Below are 15117 nucleotides of genomic sequence, written 5' to 3' on the forward strand. Positions count from 1 at the left end.
GCACTTGCATTTGGTGAGGGCAGGGTGAGACACAATGCACAGCACCAAGACACACCCAGGTGTTCACAGGTTTAGGTCTATATCTATGTTGCAAAAGTTGCAGGGCACACATATTTCTTTTGTAAGAGACCATGAACAGCTGTAACTTGAATATCTAAACAGTCTGATAGAGAAATCTCATACACAGGAGAAGATTTAATACAGGGGCACTAATAAAAAAAGGCAACATTGAATAATAGAGAGAAAAGTTAGTCCATCCATTCCATTAAAAGCAGGACTACCTTCAACATTTTCTCAGGGTCTTGTAGAGTCGAGTTTTGGTAATATTCAGGGTCTCCAGCCTCTCTGGGCACCCCTGCATCTCTTTTCAAGTGAAAAACTTTTTTCCTCAGACACAATAGGAATTTCCTTGGTTCAAGTTTTCTCTCCAAGCACCTCTCAGCAGCTCTGGTGTCTCTGCAACCCCCATTATGCAGCCCAAGGTAACCACAAGGTCCCACCTGAGTCTTCTCTTCTTAAAGCTGAACAAACCCATCTCCCTCAGCCTTCCTTGAACATTGGAACTCCTGCCTACTGACCACATTAGTGGCCACTCACTAACATTGCTCCACTTTATCAGAGCTTTTATCAATACTTTTTAGGAGCCAGAACCAGGTGCATTACACCAGATGTGGTCTCACAAGTTCTTAACAGGGAGCAATTCCTGCCCTAGCCTGCCAGCTGTGCTGGCACCATTGCACCTCGTGTCAGGTGTGGTTGGCTCTCCTTGTTGAAATGGCACATTTTTGACTCACGTTCAGCTTCGTGTCCATCAAGACTCCAAGTGCTTTTAGTTTAAGCTGATTGCCAGCCAACCAGTCCACAGCTTGTGCTGTTGCATGAGGTTATTATTTCACAGCTGCAGGACTTGGCCTTCTTATATTTCATGCCTCTGTCATCCAATTTCTCCAGTTTGTTCACGTCCCCCTGAATGACAGCAGCCTTGCCCTCCAGCATATAGTACTCCCAATATACAAAATAACTGGAAGCAACATCATGGAAGAGATGATAGCAGCTTAATGGTACTGTATAAACTCAGAAAGTGCAGGACTGACAGCTCTGTTATATTCATCCTGCTGCTGGAAAACAGCCTGTGCTGCTGTCCTTCACGGGACAGTTGATGCCCTTACTTTTCAAGATGAAACCAAAGGATGATGCAGTTTACAGAAGAAGCTTAGAGAATTCCTGTGAGAAGCTTTAGAAAGGACTAGTAGAATTAAGGTGCCTTTTTATCTCTACCTTCTGTCCCAGAAATCAAAATTATTAGCATAGCCCAAGGCATGAAGCACATCATGCAATCTGGGAAAAAAGATGCACTTTCCTGTGACCTTAACTAAGTCACATAGGTCAGGCAGCAAAAATAACAACAAAGTAGAGCTTCCCTGCATTTGTCCACAGGAAAAACAAAAAAAGGAAAACACTAAACAGCTATATTTCCTCTTCAGAGCTGCTTGCTCACTCAAATAAAAAGACAACACCTAAGTAACAACAAGCAAGAATTAAAGAGAAAATAATGCTGCATTCTTAGTCATGCAAAACCTAAATACCCATTGCTTAGGGCAAAGGAGAAAGGGGCTCCTCTCCACGAGCTGTGCTGACAACTCTATCTTCCCCTTGCACACACAGCAGTGGTTTTGACTCAGCCCATTTGGGTTGTCTCTCACCTTATCTTGACACACCATGCAGGAAATCAATACAAATCAATTATTAAACCCGTCAGAAAGAGTTGAGCGCATGCTTAGAAAAACCCAAAGAAAATTGGAACTGGAGCTTACCAGCTCAAAGAGAAACTATGCAACTTCCAGTGCTGAGACCCAGAAGGCAGGAAGAGCAACTGTGAGGGCTCACCCACCTGAAGGTTGACAGCTTTATTGAGCAGCCAGAAATCATTTGGAGGGGCAGCAGCTGTGGATTACCCTCCTCTCTCCACCTGCCCAGCCTTCATGCTCTCACAGATGTTGAGCTGAATAGATCAGGGAAATCCCATCACATTCAAAGCAAGATCACAGTTTTCGCTGAGCTCAGAATAGAGTAGGCCCTTTGGATCCAGGTTCTGCTGCTATGACAGAACTGCATCAGCTCCACTGGGTACCTTGCTTCCACAAATGGCAGGGACAACCAACTGTGGTGCTCAGGAATCTGGGATACCCTGCAAACTGTGTGTCAGAGACCCTTTGCACCCACCCAAGGCAGATCTCATCTCTGCAAGAAACAGGTTCCTGACATCTGTCTTCCATCAATTTCAGGGTTCAGCAGATTCCTGCCTCCCATGGCATCTCTCTGCTCTGAGGAGAAGCTGCTTTGGGCTGCCTGCTCCTGAGAGTGTTCCCTGCTGAGTCTGCAGCCCTCTCCAAGGCTCCTCATGTCAGAAGCACTGTACAAATGCAGGGTAGGATGCAATGAATATTTTTGCTAATAAAAAAGCAATTTCAATTTCCTTGAAACCCCAGGATGTCTGCAAGCAGTTTTCTCCAAGGAAAGAAACCATGACCTTAAGTTTCATGTTCATCAAAATGAACCTTTTCCTTTGGAGGGCCTCCACTTGCAGCAGCCCTTGCCAGCCTAAAGAAAAGAGATGCTGCCACAGACCACTTCAGGGACCAAGTTTTTGGCAGTCAGGTGGGATATCAGCAATCCCCTTCCCTAAATTAGGGCTGGGCTGACTGACTCCAATTCCCTTCCAGCACCCTGCCAGGTAAATAGGGAGGCTTTGGAATCTCTCTGTTTTATGGGACAGGAGAATGGCTGCTGTCACAAAGCCCCATGAGCTCCTGTCCCGAGATTTCATAAGCAGGACTGGAAGGTTTCTGCTGGCTTTTGAGAGTCTTTAATATTCAGTTGCAGGGAGTCATTCCTACAGGAGAAAATAGGCCTTCTGTTGGAGTCAAGATCAAGTAGTTTTGCTCCACTATTTACCCTACAGTGTTTCTTCAGAATAAACATTTAGCACATAGTAATTTCCTTGGGGTTCCTGCCTCCTTGGCTCTTCCTTGTTTGCATATAATCAGAGCATCTACCTTGCTTTCCAATGAGCTTTTCTTTCTCTCCAGAGGGAAAGCTAACCTTCTCATTTCTCCATTTTCACTCAGTGGGCCATCAAACCAAGGAACAGAGTCTGTGTAGTGGAAACTCACTGAAGTGCTGGCAGCTAGACCTGCCTGAAGGATTTTCTTTTGTCTCAATTTAGCTGCTGGGCCCACTTTACTCTTTGGATGAAAAGTACACCATGCAAGTGCTGTTGGCTTGTTGTTCCTGGGACAGAAAAATAATCAGCCTGACCACAGAGAAATTACATACATTGGCTTGTCAGGCATTTCCTCTCCTCAACTCAACATCTTCTTTTGTTGAAAAAAAACCAAAACAAAGGGAATGCCCAAATGGGAAAGCAAGCCCTTGTTCATTTCTCGTGCACAGTGAACCTGAGCTCCCTTACCTGCCCAATCCATGTGTTGTTCCCTCCAGAGTGCAAAGCCACTGACTTTGCTTGGTCCCTGCCCCACAGCCACCCAGAAGGATCCAGAGCAAGTGGCAGAGGCTCAGTAAAATAGATGTGCCTCACTCTGAAATAGATATGGCAAGATAAGCTGGTGAGGAAGAAGGAGCCAATTTGTCTGCGGCCCCTGTAAAATCCCAGACTGTGTTCTCAGTAATATGATCAGATTTGGGGCTAGATGATCAGATTTGGCAGTTCTAATAGAGTCCATCTGCCAGCACTGTAATTGTAAACACAACCAACATCTGAATATAATAATAATAATGATAAAAAGTAATGTTACCACGGCCCACACCCACTGGGACATCTCATTTTTGCTTTGGCTTTAGGATAAAGGATGATGAGGATGTTTGGACCAACAGCTTCATTTCAGCCAGTGTTTCTGATAAGTCTGTCACCACATTTGTCTCTGGAAAATATTAAACATAACATAGGGCTCATTCCTAGATGATATACAAGCAGCTTGTTTTTCTCATTTCACCACAAATCTTATTTATATATACATTGCAAATGGATTCATACCACACACAGAGCACATCCATAGAGCCTGATTTTCCAATGTTATACTAGGTTTATGATCTTGTAATTCCATAGACTTAGATGAGTTTTACCAGAATAAATCTGGCTCCTAAAAAGAAAGGATATATTATGGACTTGTACATATTACTTATGCATCCAACCAGAAATTAGTATAGGCAGACACCTGGCACAGATGAAATAGTTAAATCTGCCTCCTACTACCTTTCACAAGACCCTGATTTCAGTTGCTTGCAACTTTCAAGCATTCAGTGTTCAGGCAGGAATGTTCCTCTGTAATATGCTTGCCTAAGGCTAAGTATTTTTCAGAGAGTTCCAGCAAAATTAGCCGAGCCATTTGGAGGATGAATTTAGGGAAAACCACAGTGTTTCACTAATAATAAGAAAGGCTCTGCCTGCCTTATTTAGAAGGCAAGGCTTTCAAACACTGAAAGGAAGCACTGAGCTGTATCCCAGGAGTGGAGGTGCTGCTGCCTTGGAAATCTGTCCACAATCCTCAAGAGAAGTGCCCCAAACTCAGCAGGTTACACTCAGCTGTTTGTGGCACCAGGCCCTCAGTTAGCCACGTGTGAAGAGATCTCTGTGCTCACACAAGGCATCATCACACAGCAAACCCCCCAGGGGGTGTTTATAGCCCCATTTACAAGGAGTGATCAGTGCTGAAAGCCTTCTGGGACACGAGCACGTTGTGTTTGCTCTGCAGGCTGCAGTGAACAGAGGCTGCTGAGTTCAGAAGGCCAGAGCTGGCAGCTGTGCAGTATGGACAACCAGCAGACTCTGGAGAAGGACAGAAGAGGGGAGTGAGAAAACTGCCCTAAGTTAAGGCTGTGTGGTTGTGTGGTTTTTTGTTTGCCTGTGTTTTTTTAGTTTGGTTTGGGTTTTGTTGTTCTGGTTTTTCAAATAAATAACTACCAGCAATGCCCTGGTTAGCACTGCCAAAAAATCCCTTCTATTGTCTTTGCTTAGGCAGAGCTACATTAATTTCAGCTGCTCGTCTCTAAGGAAATACAGAAAATCCTGCAGAACTATGTACTTGGTACATGAGCAATCTTCAGACAACAAAGAAATAGTAAAATTTAGGCTGGATCAGGCCTCTGGAGTTAAAAGCTCTAACAGCCCACCATCAATTTAAAGCAGAGCCAAGGGCCAAGCAAGGATTTTCTGTAATTCTCTGCTTCTGGGGGTCACTGTGGCATAAGACAAACCAGCAGCATGCACAGGTGGCACCTCTCTCTTGGTGACAGCACCTAGAGAGTGCAGGTAGAGGGAGGTGACTACCCTCACCAGAAAGAGAGTGATGGACAGGAGCTGAGACAGGAGGGATGTCTGTGGATCCACTGGAATCAAAGCTCTTGTTCTGCAGAAGAGCTCTGGAGAACTGATCTGAAGAAATCCCTAGCAAAGAAGGTGATCCACCTTCTTCTATCAGTTGGCCACAAAGACCAGCAGTTCCCAAACCTTGCAGCCCAGTGGTTCACAGCAAACCCACAGCACACCCTCTCTTCTTCAAAGGGGATACTCCATCTTTAACATACATTTAATTTGATGTTTAACACATCTCTTGCAGATGAACTGCTGACCACTCACTACAGCCACTGACAGACGTGGGCTGCAGACCACCTTGCCAGAGAAAACAACTTTTCAGTGCTCTGGCTGCACACTCTTAACTCAAGTGGAGGTCTCTGCTAGGTTGTCTAAATAGCTCAGCCATTTTGCTGGCCCCTGTGAGGGTACATATGGTTCCATATGCTGGGAAAGCTGTTTTTTTCAATTTGCTCCTAAAACAAAGTGTATGAATTTATACACAGACCAATGTTAAAAAAACATTAAGGTTGCAGAATCAAGCAGTTAAAAGCCAGGAACTGGCTGACAATTCTTGGTCACACAAAAGAGAGATCTAAATAAATGTGATTTGATAGCCAAAAAGTGCTCTCTGGAAGACAGGCTAGATAAATAGAAATAAAAGAATGAGGCCGTTTTGTTTGAGAGCAGCTTCTTACATCATGATCATCTTCCCAGACCATTTCATTCTCTCCTCCCTAAACTTTTGCCAAACTGCAGGTAGGTTTAACACGAAGATTTCACAAAAGGTTAATCTTAGCACTCAAGAAATAAGCAGAGTTTGAGCTTCAGAGGTGTTTTTCTTTGATCATTTTGAAGAGTTATAATGGTGTAAATTGAGTACCTTAAATTTACCACACTGGAAAGCTGCAGCACTACATCATTCTTCTTGCAATTTTTCTTCCTCTACAAAGATGACATAAATCCCTGTGGTGGGTCTGCTACAGTGTTGGACTTATCAAGCTGAAATCTGATTTCAGCAGAAAGAGGAAAAAATATTTGAGAAGGAATGTGTTTAGGGTTCTGCAAATAACCCCATGTCCCAATCCTGCCCTCTCTCCTTTGTCATCAGACACACCCCAAATAAGTAAAAGACACCTCTAAAGGCACTGCTGAGAACCCATCAGAGCACAGCCTACAGGAGACACCAGCCAAAAGGCTTTGAACAGTGGGCAATACATAGGAGGTTAAAAAATTTAAAACATCCCAAGCCCACCCCCACCACCCCAAAACTTTAAAATGTGGTAAAAACCACAAAGAAGTCATATGAAATCAAAACAAGTTCAAACCTTTTTCCCTGATAACTCCCACAAGCCCTGCAGCAGCCTGTCTCCAGCAGGCTTCACAGAGGCTTATCTGCAGGTCAGAATGGGCACTGAAGCAAACAACCTTGAAATCTGGTGACCCTGCTCACACAGACCCTCTTGGGGGCTGAGCAGGATTCCCAAATCCCAACCTGGTTGGAAACTTGTAGAGGACAGGAGTACAGGAGCAGCACAGGCTGCCAAAGGTTAAATGTAAAAGGACCAAACTGTAGGACAGCCCCAGCTTGAGGCTGGGGTGGGAGTGGAAAGGAGAGGGTGATGAGTAAAGGAAGGCCCATTTAAAATGGGAATAAGTCTCAGTCTTACCTGTAAAATTCTGTCTTTCTCCAGTAAAGGCTGTGGGTTTTTTTCCTCAGGAGCATTTTCACTAGACCCCCAAAACTGCAGACATCAGTGCAAACAAGATGATAGCTCTGGAGAATGGCCAGCAGAGTTCAAAGCCCCTAGCTGGAAACCTAAGCAACACTGACAGGCATTGAGGGAAAATTTATGAGGTCCTGATTGTTAAAAGCATATGTTTGGGATCTAAAAAAGTAACAATTATGCCACCCACGCTGCTTATTCTTTTCTTGTCTGAGGAGTTTTGGGCTAACATGTTGAAATGTAAAACAACCTGAGCACATTTTAGGTAGGATTTATGGCACTCCCAGACTGACATTTAGAATCATGGCTTGCAGTTGAGCATACTATTCAACAAGCCACCTGCCTCTATAAATGTCACTATTTGGGCTCAAAATTGGTTTTAGTATAACTCAAAGCAACTCCAGTTCTTTCAGCTCCTGCCTGTTTATAGGGATGTTTCATGGCATACAACACTGAAAAAGACAATTTGTAGAAAATAAAGGTAACAGTCTTGTGTGATTTATCTTGTTTGAAAGCAGTTGAAAGGGGCATGTGAAACCTGTATCCCAGTAAAGATGCAGGACTGACCCCTGAATTAATTGGCACTGGCTTGTGCAACCAGCAACCCTGTGGGGAACCCAGGGAAAAACCCACTCAGAGAGAAGAGCGGTGGAACACCAGGTGGGGTGACAGGTGACATTAGCTTTTCATGCCTGGAGATACCTGAGCCTTCCACAAAACACCAGGGGTACCCAACAGGGCTCTGTTGGGCTGCATGGATTCTTCTTCAGAGGAAGTCCTGCCAAAAAGCAGCCATCCAGCCACATCCATGGGAGCAAGCAGTGACCCCAGCATGGGATGCAGGGTGCAGAGGCATGTCAGGACTGCAGTGTGCTGGAGTGCTCAGGCTGCACAGTCCCTGCACACCACACCACAGTCCCCAAAAACTGTCCCTCTTGAGTGCCTCCATGTTCCTCAGAAGAAAGGAAGGCAGCACTTGGAGACAAACTTCTGCCCAAGGGCAGCTGCAGCAGCAATGGCTCCAGCACTGCTTGTACAAAGCACCTTTAATGCTGGCTACATGCTTAGGGAGCTTTATTGGAATCATGGAACAATTTAAGACTGACAGGGAGGTCTGCAGGTCATCTAGGCCAATGTTCTGCTCCAAGCAGGGCCAACTACATTAGGAAGGTCTTGCCTTCGTGCATTAGGATGAACACACTGCCACAGCTAATCTGTTGGCTCTGAAGACCACAGAGACATCACCTAGACATGTTCTCCAAAAACAGAACATTTTGTACACAGCCTTAGGGGTGTGGATTCTGTTGGGCAGTAGAAGCCACTGGCAAATTTACTGCATAGCTGTATCACGGTGAAGCACAGAGAGAGCTCACCAACAAGCTCTCATTCCTTTGATAATGCACAACTGGCAATTTCCTGCTTTGCAGGGAAGAAAAAGCACATAAAATGTTTCTGCAGTCTAGGCACTCCAGAGACCAGTGAAATTAGGTGGTGAATAGCTCTGGAAAAGGAGTGCTAGGTTGAAAACCATTGTCTCTCTCTAAAATCTCCATATGAATAATCAGGTCAGAAAACTGATATTTCATAACAGAGACATAACAGATATTGCTCTGCTTTAACAAAGCTTTCTTCCACTTGACAGAATATGCTTGCCAGACAATCATATCTTACTTCATTTAAACATTGTGGTGTCTGAAAGTATCAGGGATCTTCCTGCAACCACCATCAACAAGGCTTTGAATACCGCAAAGAAGAGGGAAAAACCTGTGTCTATCATCTCATGCAATCAAACCTAATAAAAAATTAGCTATTTGGGACTGAAAATTTGACAAATTGGCGACATACAGAATGAAAATCATCTTGATAGCTAGCTGAGATCTGCCTGACCTGATCTTCCTATCAGGAATCCTAAAATAGGATCACTATTTTAAAAAACCCCAAAAAATCACGTGTACACCCTTCTTGAAGATCCCAGGATGAAAAATTATACATTAGGCATCCTCAGGCTCGACTTTTAATGGGAAACATGTTTTTCACTTTGTCACAGGTTTATAAATGGCTGTACTCCACTCTTGGAGCTTTTCCTCTATGGTTGACTCTCCCTATGCAGAACAGAGTCCTGCAGGCAAAGACTGGGTTATGGCACATCAATTGCTGAAATGAGTTCTTGCTTGATACAGGCAAGATGAGTAGCCTCCCTTGTACAGCCATTACTTGAACATGTGGGGAAAATGAAGCAGAGATTCCTAGAATCACATGAAATTGAATATATAACACAAAAACATCCCATGCTAACAATACTCCTGAGGACAAGCCCTTATGTTGAAAGTAATATTGTTGTAGATGAAACATCACCTCCTTCCTGCAAGTGCAAGGAACAACACACACAGAAATAAAGCTATTGTATATCAAAGGCTGCAAATCAACATTGTGACTCTTACAGCCAAGGCTTTGCCGTTGTGAATAAAGGCATTCTGTCATTCCCTGAATTAAACTGAAACAGGACCCAGTGCAAGATAAATGTAGGAACGGAAGGGAAAAGTGTCCTAGACTACTAAAAATGGCTTTTCAGAAAGGTGCCAAAAGGGATGATTGACAGAAGTTACAGCATCAGAAAGCATGTGTTTAGAGATCTAGGATCTTCTGCTCTCACATACTCCTTCCTTGGATGCTCAATTGGTCTAGGAAATCAAGGTGATGCTGGGTGTTGAGACTGTGAGCCTGACTGCCATACATACTCTGTCAGAAGAAATCCAAGGACACCTAAATCTATCTTATTCTAAAAAGTTTAAATCTCTAAATGCTGTGCACCTACAGAATGGTACAGTTGAGTCCAACATGGAGGACCATGACAGAAGCATGAAATAAAAATAAAACCTATAGAACTATCTTTTGCTATCAGCTTTCCTGGGAACTGCTGGACTCAAAGCAGCACTTCAACACCATCAGAGAGCTTGCACCCATTTAAACAATCACACCTCACAAAGAGCTTTCAGTACTACAAAACTTTGAACTCTAAACAAATTCAACATGTTAAATAATGAGGGAGACTCTTCCTTTCAATGTCACTCCTGACTGTCTCTCTCCTGCTTTCTGGCTCCTGTAGCATGTCAGGCCCATGGTGAAAAAAATATTTCAAGCCAGTGGGTGGCACTCAGTATTGTATGCTGGATGTGTTGCAGATAGTTTGAATATATCAGATATTTTTAGGTACTGTGAGCAGTTCTAGGCAATCAAGTATTGTAATCAAGAGCATACAAAAGCTCAGCTACATAAGTTCAGTCAGGATTTTAAGGATTCAGGTTTTGTAACTCTGTCAGCTGATGTGCTGGGATGGTATGAGAGGAGTTGCTCCTTGCTATGGTGCAGACATTTTCAGCAGAATTTCACTGAATTTCACAGGCATGTTCAGAAGAATCATCCTTCTGAGAACTCCCCACTGTGCTCAGCTTAGCAGACAGTTATTTCCATAATAGCAGCTTTCTGTGAGGAAATAGGAAACCCGGCTCTAGGTGGAGATATTCAGAGTTACCTGCCACGGTGAAAATCCCTGTGTTCCGGCGGGCCACGCCATTTGTGAAATGACACAGAGATGTTATAGGCAGGAAGATTATAGAGCAGCCCATCCCTAGACGACGCAAGAAGCCAACGGAGGCAGCCCCGGCACGGCGCGCTCAGCACCGCGGACAGCGGCACAGCCGCTCCCTGCTGCCCACCGTGCTCACGCACACCTTCCCTCTCCCTCCCTCCCTAAACTGCCCGTACCTGTGTATCCCCTCTTCCTCAATGCCACCTTGTTATCTACACCCTCCCACAGCCCAATCTCTCCCATCTGGCTTTTCAGTACATCCAGAGAGAGGCAATACATTGTACGAACTTTATGCCAATATATATATAAGTATATTTTGGTATAATTGTACAAACTTATATAAGTATATTCAGTATGTACCTGCACCTCTCATGAAGGGAACATGTGCATCTCTATGCTACAGGCAGCACAACTGTTTTGAGCAGTTTCGGGGTCAGGAATATGCCTGTTTTGAGCAGTTCTCACCGACATGTTTTATGAAAAATCCTTTCCTTAGGATTTCTTCTCCTGAGAAGCTGAGAGGCCTCAGGAACAAAATGTAAACAATGATTATCTGCTGCTGTGGAATGCAACAGCCGGATCTGTGATTGGTCTCATGTTGGTTGTTTCTAATTAATGGCCAATCACAGTCCAGCTGTCCGGACTGTCTTGGTCAGCCACAAGCCTTTGTTATAATTCCTTTTCTATTCTTAGCTAGCCTTCTGATGAAATCCTTTCTTCTATTCTTTTAGTATAGTTTTAGTATAATATATATGATAAAATAATAAATCAGCCTTCTGAAACATGGAGTCAACATTCTTGTCTCTTCCCTCATCCTAAGACCCCTGCAAACACCATCACAAGCAGTTTCAGGGTCAGGAATATGCCTGTTTTGAGCAGTTTCAGGGTCAGGAATATGCCTATGCTTTCCCTGACAGTAACACAAAGCGAATGCCTGCAGGTACCTTTCATAACCCTCAAAAGCCACTATTTCCCTGTCTAGCCTTTTCTCCTTCACCAATATGCTCTGTCTCCTTGGAAAAGAACATGAGGGTCACAACCCATCTCCTTGAAACCTCCGGAGGTCCCTCCATCCATCTGGTTCTTCCATGCTTAGATCTTCTGTCAGAGAGATACTTCTTTTCTCCTGTGAACAATAAGCCTCCTGCTTCCCTCAGCAAGCAGAACCCACCAGACACCTGCTGACACGTAGCAGTCCAAACAGCCACTGGTTTCTCATGTGGATTCTGCCTTTACTCCTTCCCTTCCCCCACAGCTCTATAGTTTGTGATGCCACAGAACTCTACAGTTCATGCTCCAGCTTTTGGCCTGCTCTGAGGAAGTGACATACCCTTGTGACTGAAGCCAACACTCCTTGAAGTGAGCTGTGGTTACCAGAGCTGGAAACTGCATGGTAGTGGGACTCCTGCCTAATGCTTATTGCTTTTCCTGATCATTTCCTTTCAAATGCAGAGGCTAATTATCCTCTGCTGGAAGCAGAGCCACTTCATTCAAGATTATTGCCATTATCACATTTTGAACAAGTCAAGCACCTGCCCTCCTAATGATCTCTGCCCACACAGGCCAACCAAGCTACTCTGCTACCCTCAGATTCCCCCGTCCATGCTACAGAAAGAGCAGAAAGACTGGCTGGATAAAATTCTGAGCCATCTTCTCTGATCTCCAAGCTGGCTGTGCTTTGGGCAGCAGGCTGACTAGGAATCTCCTAAGCTCCCTTCTAACCTGAACTAAGTTCTCCTTCTAAGTCTTCAAGAAAGGATAGCAATAGAAATTGACAGAAAATTCAGCTCTGTAACATATTTCTCCAAGGGCTCTGTTTCCTTTCTTTAGGGCTTTCTCCTAATTCTAAAAGACAGATCTGGACACCATTGGCCCAGGGGCTCAACACCTTCAGTAACTCAGAATCAGAACCTTACATACCTTTAGGTGCTTCTGTCCCATAGAGTTCCAAGCTCTTCATGCCAATGGCCTTTTCTCAAGGTCCTGCAACTTTGGTGTCCATAGATTATCTTTCAAGAGTGCTGATGAAGTGCTGGCTTGAATGCCTTCCAAGTTTCTGAATGCTGTAGTATCATTTACTCGGGTTAGAGAATCCACAGTAAAAAGCAAAATTAAAAAGCACCAAAAAGTCATGATAAATGGTGCAATTAAGGCAACATAACACACTTTAAATCAAGAAGAGCTACAGCTCAGCTCCTGGGTATGGAAAGGTTCCAATTTACCGTGGCAAAGACAAAGCATATGCATCGTATTAGTCATGTTTCAGAATCTCTCTTATGCACAAACATCAGCAAATCTGACTATCCACTTGCACACTACCAGCAAGCAAGATGTGGAGACTTTTCTTCTCTAATTACTATAGGTTATAAACCTTTGAGTGGTTCTCTTTCCCCTCAAAATAACCCACCAGGGGTGCACTTACAATAGCAGAATTCCCCACCCAACATGGATGGCACATTTTCCTGAGCTTGCTTTATGAAAAGGAAGCAGGTTTTGCCAGAGGGTGACATCTGATGCCTTAGGAGCACAACCCTCACTCTCCTAACAAAAACCTAACAAGATAAGCCTCCTAATCTAAATTAGGTGCCTAAAATTAGGTAGTGTGCTTATTTTTTTTCCTTATCTACCTACTAGCATTCCATATCCTAGTGCTCATCTGTATATCTTCAAAGGTCCACAGTTGCTGATTTTTGCCCTCTATTTTTTCCTCAACCAAAAGGGGGATATTTTTTAAAAAGTAAGAAAATGTTATTGTACAAAGTTTTGTTGTGAAACAGAAACCATTCAGAGAAGGATGAAATGCTTCCCTGTGCTTTAATATAGCTTCAAAAATTCTTTAGATTATGAACTGTTAGTGTACTGCTAGGCAATCTCCTGCAGCAGAATAAATCTTGGACTCAGGTGTCCCATGACACAAGCGACCTTGGATGGAAGGCAACAAAATAAACTAGCACACATCCTTTGACATTAAATAGTTGGTGCTATATTTTCCTGTAGCAATGCTGTCATAAAGTAAAATCCAGAGTTAAAAGTCAACTACAGGTCCATACCCAAATAAAAAGTATAAGCCAATTAAATCTTCCCCTGCCCAAAACTGGAACAAAGCAAAAATATGGAGATATTTTAAATATAAATACTAAGCAAAGCAATACTCTCTTCTTCTTGTCATAGTTAATCTTGGATGTATTTGCCTTAGGTTTTCTGTACCTTCCCCAACCTGCAGTACAGTAACAGAATTTCATCATATAAGGATTTTGGCCTTGATTCAGTAATTTGATCCTGAAACACTGAAAAAAATTGCACAAAATCTATTTGAAAACATTTTACATTGAACCGTATCTAATGAAAGTAAGAGAATCTCATGATCCATGCTTTATGGAAGTATCTATTGACAGAAAAAACTAGCACCGCTCCACAGTTAGGTTTCCTACTTCAGCAAATCACAGTCACAAACCCCAAAGAGGTGCACATGTGAGAAGTGGACAGAGGAATCCAGGATCACAGTGAAGTGAGAAAATTTCTGTGTTTACAAAAAGCAAAAGCTGAAAATCTAAGACAACATCCTGATGCCCTGGAAGATCACTGCACTGTGAAGCTACAGACCAGACAGCAAAGTGAGAGGGTAACAAAGCCTTATTAGAGCAGACAGAGACTAACACAAGCACTCCTTCTGTGACAGGCAGCCAGGAATGATTTGCAACCAAAACCAGCTGCTACTTCAGCCACACAGTGACAGTGGTGTGTGTATTTTATTAGAAAAATATCAATCACCAACAGAAAATCCCATTAAACAAAAAAATCAAATGAGCCTTCACCAGACTTAAGAAGGAACCACAATAACAGAGGCAGCCTGAGACTGTGCAGAATTCTCTCTTATTGACACAACAACCTTTGGCAGCCAGGAAAGTTCCTTTAGAGCCTCCAGCCTGGTGGCTCAGACAGCCCCAGTTCCAAAGTACTTACAGATCAGAGGAGCACAATAGGAAAGTATCTGCAACCTCTTTACCTTAGATCTACCTTCATGTAATCAGTAAACCTTTTGATTAACAATGCATTGGGATAAATATTCTGTAACTGAACATCTGGAATAGTCGCTCTTCTTCGCAGTGATTTCCACGCTTGCTGTTCCAGTGAAATCAATGTTTAGGCTATTTCTTGTGCATGGATTCTCTCCTGGCCAGGCTGGTTTTTTGTTTTCCCTCCATCACAATGGTGCAGACAGATCCTTGTCAGTTTTTCTTCAAAACAGTAACAGAAACAGAGCTAATCCCGCTGTTCACCCTAACTGAGTCGATTCTTGTTTGGCAGAATTATGGTCCTTGCCACACCGAGGAACCAGACTCCATGTCTCTGTTTAATCTCACCTCATGCTGACACATTTCTGAGTGGTCTATACATAGCAAAGGATAGCAATAACTGGTTCAGTTCAG

Source organism: Agelaius tricolor, unplaced genomic scaffold, assembly GCF_023055355.1.
Source record: "Agelaius tricolor isolate 1412-34295 unplaced genomic scaffold, bAgeTri1.0.p SCAF_3, whole genome shotgun sequence".
NCBI lineage: Eukaryota > Metazoa > Chordata > Aves > Passeriformes > Icteridae > Agelaius > Agelaius tricolor.